The sequence below is a fragment of the Pongo pygmaeus genome, chromosome 11 (assembly GCF_028885625.2).
Source record: "Pongo pygmaeus isolate AG05252 chromosome 11, NHGRI_mPonPyg2-v2.0_pri, whole genome shotgun sequence".
NCBI lineage: Eukaryota > Metazoa > Chordata > Mammalia > Primates > Hominidae > Pongo > Pongo pygmaeus.
In genome coordinates this window covers 106,121,927-106,129,479 of record NC_072384.2, presented here as the reverse complement: position 1 = coordinate 106,129,479, position 7,553 = coordinate 106,121,927, and positions in this window count along the sequence as shown.

Below are 7,553 nucleotides of genomic sequence, written 5' to 3'. Positions count from 1 at the left end.
CAGAGACCCGCCTTAAAAACTCCTCTTCCATTCCTTCTTTATTAGTACTCACCATCATTTATGGATAAATATATGGTCAGGGCTCAACCACGTGGCTGCTTTTGAGAAGGTAGCCAAGGCTGTCTCTGCTAAGGGATCTCACAACTGTTAGAAGGCATCAAGTGGTGTTCTGAAACCTGTAACTAATTTTGAAGTAGCCAACAGCTCTGGCTCCATTGCAGACTTAGTGTCATACAGGACTGCTCACTCATTCAAGATAGTCCTGAGTTTAGAAAGTGCACTGCGCCATAGCTGTTCTGAGCAGTGTTCTTTTGAAAAGGACGGAGCATGAAGTTCACATTCGCTGAGAGGCTAGTGCTGTGGCCCTTGCACATGAGCACATGCCCTGCCCCTCCCTACTGATTGTGGCTTGGGTTTGAGGACATGGACGCGGGATATTTGTGCCAAACTTGGTTGTAAGCATGAGCAGTGATGGCAGCCCTCCTGCTGAGCTGAGTGAGATGCTGGCAGCCGAGGGCAGGCAGCTGTCACCAGACCTGGCATGTCCAACAGCTGGATCATGCCCCCAGTGTTGAGCATTCATGTGGCACAGACACAAGCATGCAAACAGTGGAGCAGAGTGAATGGGGAGAAGACTCACAGCCTCGCTATGTTCTCACTTCTGTTCCTTACCAGGCAAGGCAAGAGAAACCACAAAGCACCCAATGGCTGCTCCCTGTTTCAATCAAGCCATGCCCTCGGCACCTGAAAGGAAGATTAACTAGATGCTAAAAATGCACTTTTGGAGTCCATTTCCACTGCCAGGAAAAGCTTCCAGGTATCTGATACTCCTCAGGGAGAAAACAAGCTACAATTCCTATTAAACACCATATTGAGTACTTCGGTCTCAGTATACTCTACTTGTTTAGTTTATTTGAATATTTGATAAGAGAAGTGCTGGGGTGGCAAAAAAAATTAATTAAAATAGAACAATCTTAAGAGAGAAAGGGGACAAAAAAAGCTAAGAAGCTACAGACAGCTTCTCCCCACACCTGCCAGCAATGAATTAATCACTAATCCATTCATTATTTCCAACTTAGGAATCTCTGTTCCCTGGACAAAAAAAACAGGGTTATTGTTTTTAAATGTCTAATTAAAACACATTGAAAGACAGTCTCTAAAATGGGCTCAGCCAGTACTAATCACATGCGTAATATGGTTGGGAATTGCTGAAGTGCAGTCTTGCGACTTTCTGGAATGGGAGGGATCTTTTCTCATCGAAATGCTGAGCCTTTGAGCCATGTTTTCCTCGTGATTCACCACTTGCTGCATCTCATTCAGGTACCCGTGGGTAAGGACAAGGAGAGAATATCAGCAATGGTCTTCTCTGCATCCATGTGGTGGGAGGGCGATGGGAGGGAGGGTTTCCACTGCAGCTGTCCTGGGCTGCTGATTGGAGTCTATATATTTATAATAGCCTTATTGAGACATAATTCACATACTTTAAAGTTCACCCTGGATTATATTTTAATTCTGTGCAATGAATTCAGGAAAATCCTGTGGGCATTTTCCTTGGGCTGAGAATGGACAGATGGAGATCTCCAAATCAGGCCTGCCTGCCCATCCATCCAGGTGAGGCCAAGTGCCTTGTCCATCCTGGAGCTGGCCGGCCCACACAGCTGCTTCTCCCTCTGTTTTTCTATTACCTGCTTGCCCTCCTCCACTTCAGCAGCAGAGAATCTTTACCCAAAGTGATTAATGGCTGTGTTGTGTTGGGACGGCTCTGACACTGATTGAGTCCCTTATCTCTCTTCTGTGTCCTCCCTAAGACAGCTGCCCTCTCAGGTATCAATCAGTGCTTTGGCTCTCTATTCCTGGGTGAGCCAGAGACTGTCAGCGATACATTCTGATTGTCATCTTCATCTGAGCTGCCACCTGCCCTGCACAGCTTAAAGGGTCTCTTTAAGGCACACAGGGGAGGGGAGGTGCCGACAGTGCTCCTAACCACATCTGCCACAGCTGGGGACAATTCCATGTGTTTTGGACAAATTTGGGGAATATAGTTTCTAAAAGGCAGAACTGGGGACATTTACGTGTATCAGCTGCTGAACCTCCAAACCTGGTTGGGAAGTAGAAGGGGGTGGCAGCAGCCTCACCTGGCAATCCCCTCAGGGAGACCCCACTACCCCCATAAAAATCAATATCATGGGCCAGGCATGGTGGCTCATGCCTGTAATCTCAGCTACTTGGGAAGCTGAGGCAGGAGAATGGCTTGAATCCGGGAGGCGGAGGTTGCAGAGAGCCGCGATTGCGCCACTGCACTCCAGTCTGGGTGACAGAGGAAGACTCTGTCTCAAAAACACAAAACAAAACAAAAACAACACAATCAACATCATGTTCTCTAGCAGAGGCTCAGTCACAAAGAGGACTCTGAGAAGTGAAGAAGGTGAGCGAAGAACACACAATAGAGGGGGCCAGAAAGACACCAGATGAACACAGGAGTGGAGTGGGGTGAGGTGCAGTCCCTGAAAACACCACAGGAGATAAAAACACGGGGGCTGGGGAGAACGAAATAGAACATTTGTCTAAGCCTGGCTTTTGAATTGGCCCCAAATGCGGTGACATTTTCCTTTTTGGCTGCTTTGAAAAAGGAGGAGAAGAGAAAATGTAGACTGTGACATTAAAGATAGATGGGCTTGGACAAATTGAACCGTTTTGAAGGTTTCCCTGATGCCCAGAAGGCTGAGGGTGAGTCTCCACGGTGAGCTTTTGGGAGAGGCGAGCTCTCTTCTTAAGCCCAGAGAAGGCTGCATAATGAAACGGTGGCTTTCAGCCCAGGCCAGCTATAGGGAGGTTTAATATTTAACATCGCATTGGCTGGTGAGTGCACTGGGGTTGGCTCATCCACTTCAGGCTGACATTTGCTACAGGAACTCACCGGGCCTCTCAGTGGTGAGAGGTGGGGCACAGGAGCGAGGCCAAGACACTGAGTGTTTTGGGCTCTTTAGGAAGGCACCTGTCCAGAGCCCCCTTCCCAGGCAGAGCCATCCATCTTGGGCTTGGCCGTGCAGTTGACTTTAAAAGCAAGTCCATTTGGCCGGCCCCTCTGCATGTGAATGGCATCTTGAAGGAGCAGAAATCCTATTAAGGAAGAACTGTTGACCCTTCTGTCTCACGCAGTTGCCTCTCTGCTGACCCTCCATTTGTGGCCCGTGAATCCTTAATGTGGGAAGTGGTAATTGGAGAAGGGAGATTAGAGGGAAGAACGAGACATAGGCTGCATGTGACACTGGTGAGCAAGGACCTAAAGGCCATTTGATTTATCAACCTCTACAAATGGGAGGTGCTCCGTCCCCACACCCCAGAACTTGTTCCAGAGCAGCTCCAAGCCCAGCATGTCTTATTCTTCTTGGCTACTCCAGTTTCCAGCACAGCTTCCATGCTGGCAACAACTACGTTCCCCGTCAGTGTCTGTGTGAGGAAAGGTTAAAAACCGAAGGGAACTTGGGTGCCAATAGGGATGAGGGCCAGGGATGAGGGTATAGGGAAACAACAAGCCCTGTCCATAGGAAGCAAGTTACATGAACAGCTAACAGAAGACTCACCCTGTGTTCGTGCCACATCTAGGTGCCCGAAGATGATGGTCCTAACCGGTGCAGGCTGGCAGAAGGGATTTCAAGCAGTGCGCGGGTTGAATCTGCTTCGCTTGGCTTTGGCTGCCACTGCGACCCCCTTTTTGATTAGTGCAGCAGAATTAACTTCCCCCGCCTGTGGGCTCTGTTCCCACCATGCAACACAAATTGAAATAGTGGGGTGGCAGGCGGTGGCAGTGGGGGCTGTGTTGGGGAGGGGACCACGGGGACCTTCCATCTTGTTAATGTAACACTTCCTTATGTGATGGGAGCTGAGAGCAGCCTGTAATGAATTTCTCCTGTGGTAATCATTCACCAGTGCATTGTGACCTGTGTGTTTTTGCTGTGCTACACATTTCCAGACTTTTGCAGTGACTTGTCAGCACCTAGTAAAAATGAGTTGGACGCGACCCATCACTTCGTGCTATGCCCTCCCAGCTGCCTTTCATTCTGTTGAGAGAAGGAGTAGGTGGGACCACCTGGAACACCACTGTAGACTCTGGGGCTGTGGCAGGATGCTGAGCCCATCTCACAGGCAGATTGATGCAGGCACACCAAGTTTGTGGCACTTGTTATGCAGAGTCATGTTCTTTGGTCCAAATGGCTCCAAAGTGGCCTTTGCCTTTTGCATCTGTTGTTTCGTGCTGCACAATGAGCTGTTCAGGCGGTTTCTTTCTTTGAGAAGGCATGGGTGCAAACGGTGGTACAATAGGCATCTGGGCACCCCATGGGTTCTTACCAACTCTGGTGTGAAGATCCATTGATGGCAGGGCACAAGGCTATCGTCTGAGTCGCACGCACGAGCATCGCCATCTGCAACTGTAATTCTAGCCACGTGGTCAATCGTAAGAAGGGGTTTATAACCAGCTTTTACAGCATTTGTGGATCAAGATGATTAAACAACAGATGGGAAACCCAACCAAGATTTCTAATCTCTACCTCTTCATTGATGGAGTGAGCAAGGGCTGAGGGAGTCACTTTGTGGCCTCTCTCTATGGTTCAATCTAAAATTAGGGTAGGCACGACTCCTCCTGACTTTCTGCAACTGTTTTCTACACTCTTTATTATCAAATCATAAGCACAAATTTTTGGTTTGGGAAATATGGCCCTGAAATTTTGGTAAGGTCCCAGGAATCCCATGGTGAAGAGACAGCTCTTCAATTAGGATTATCAGATAAAATATAGGGCATCTCGTCAAATTTACATTTCAAATAATGAGCAATTTTTCAGTTTAAGTGTGTCTCAAGTATTACAGGGGACTTAAAAAAAATCAAGATGCTCTTTAAAAAATCGTGGTAAAATCTACATAACATTTACCATTTTAACCCTTTTGAAGTATACATTTTAGGAGTGTTATATATATTCACAGTGTTGTGCAACCATCACCTCTATCCATTTCTAGAACCTTTTCATTACCTGAACTCTATACCCATTAAAAAATAATTCCCGGTTCTTTCTTTTCCCCAGCCCATGGTAACTTCTAATCTACTCTTTGTCTCTAGAAATTTTCCTATTCTAGGTACTTTCTATAAGTGTAATCATATAATATTGTCCTTTTGTGTCGGTTTATTCCACTTAGCATGAGATTTTCGAAGTCCATCTCTGTGGTAACACGTATCAGAATGTCATTCATTTTCAGGATGAATAATATTTCATTGTATGTGCACACCACATGTTGTTCATTCATCTGTTGATAGGTATTTGTGCTGTTTCAACCTTTTGGCTATTGTGAATAATGTGTCTATAAATATCAGTGCACAGGTATCTGTTTCAGTCCCTGCTTTCAATTATTTTGGGTATATATACCTAGAAGTGGAATTGTTGGATCATATGGTAATTCTATGTTTAACATTTTGAGGAACTGCTATACTGTGGATGCATGGGACATTTTTATTTGCTAAATCTGGCAACTTTCCAACTGTTTCAACAGAATTTTAATCTGAATATTATATTTAGCCTAAATTATCATATTTAAACAGAAACTAATAGTGCCCATTTCCATGCTGAAACTTATGGCATAATCTCTCCATACAGACTCTTGGAAGGTTACTTGCACATTTTCTACTACAGTGAAGAACAGGTAGCAAGAAGCAAGAACAAAAACACTTATCTTTTAGTCTGTACAAACTGGGCAGCTTGATGCCTGTCAGAGGGGAATTTATACAAGTCATTTATTCATTCATTCAACAAACATTTATTATGCACAGGCAGTAAGTGCCGGGTGTGAGCTGGGGATCCTGATGCAAAGGTGAATGAGACATTCCTCCTCACCCCCTACTTTGCTCTAGCCAAGCTTCCTTTGGCTTCAGCATCTTTGCCTTCTCCGCCTGCTCACTTGACTCATCCTAGGATTTCAGCTCCCATAAGACACAATGCTCAGGTCCCTGCTTACACACACAGCTCTGTGCACTTTGCTTTGGAGCTCTTGCCATATTGTTATATTTGTGTGGTTTCCTGATTCACTTGTGTGTTTCCAGACTGTAAGTCCCCAAAGACAGAACCAGGTTGTTTTGCTGATCACGTCTCCTAGCACCTAGTGAGGCACAGTTTAGGCATTTAATATAAAATAGGTTTATTATATAAATGAATGGATACATCAATTCTTCCCTCAAGAGGTCATGGGGGATAAATAAGCATGTCAGTTTCTATGTCAGTAGATAGGAATGAAGGGCTCTGGGGAAAAGAGCAGTTCTGCCTCTGGGGAGCTGGGATTGGGGTCCAGCTCCACGATAACATCAAGTCAAGCCCAAAGATGCCATCCCCACCATCTGTGCAGAAGGGAGCCTGAGAGAATGTTGGGAAGGGAGCATCCGGAGAGCTTTGCCTTGCTGGGCTGTGCAACACACATACAGACAACCAGCCAGAACCACCCCATGGACTAGGATGTCATAGCATAGCTGGGGGCTCAAAATCCATGTAGCCCGAACATCCACTTTACAGATGGAAAAGCCAAGATGTGCTGTGGCCTTCCTAAGGTCACATAGGTAGAGGCAGAACCGAATCTTGAACCCTGGTCTCCCAAGCCCTGAGACAGTGCTCTCCGCCTCCTCATCATGTCCACATTCAAGGGGAAAGGAGCACTGGGGGGTTTCAAAACCCTACAAAGCTTTCTTCGAACTCCCACAGACATTAAAAATAGTCAGCTGGGAATAGAAACACGAATGTTCAAGGCGAGATGAGATGAGGGGTGAGAGGAGGAAAAAAGGTGAAGACAGAAGGCAAATCTAGAAAGGCCGCCTGCCACCCGCTCTGGAGTCAAGGCCCTGTCGGGCAGTTCTGTGTGAGGCTTGGCAAGGCGGAGGTGCAGCAAGGCTGTGCTTCAATTCCTAGTGGAGGCAGTCAAGGGCTTCAGGATGAGATTAATTAGTGGGGCTATGCTCCAAACCACGGCATCCTGGCCCTGCAGACGGTTCTGAGAAGCCTGGGGGGCTGTGGAGGCTGCAGCCTGCACCTTACAGACTGAACGGCACTGTTTCTGGGGAGGCTGTTTGAGTCTCAAGGGTAAAGAAGGGTCCATGCCTGAACACAGCTGCCAGGGCCTGCTGGTCTGGTGAGGGGTTTTCTAAGGGACCTAGAACCAAGCACCCCAAATCCTCACATGTTGAATGCCCGGTCCCCGGGGCTTTGCCTCTCCACTGGTGAAGGGCGTTCTGCAGAGGCCTGGGCGCCTCAGTGTGCACGTGAGCCTGACAGGGCCTCAGGTCAGGGTTTGAACACTGTGTGGGCCCTGCTTGGGCTGGGCTGTGTCCTCTGCAGAGAGGGCACCCTCCTGCACTGGTGCCACTGGGTAGGAGAGGGGTGAGGGAGGGCTTAGACTCACTGTGGCCAGGTGGGATATGTTTTCTTAGTGAGAGGGCCTCCTTTTCTTACAGCACTTGTACAACTGTGATGACAGGAACAGCACTCGCACACACACACACACACACACACGCACACACTTGT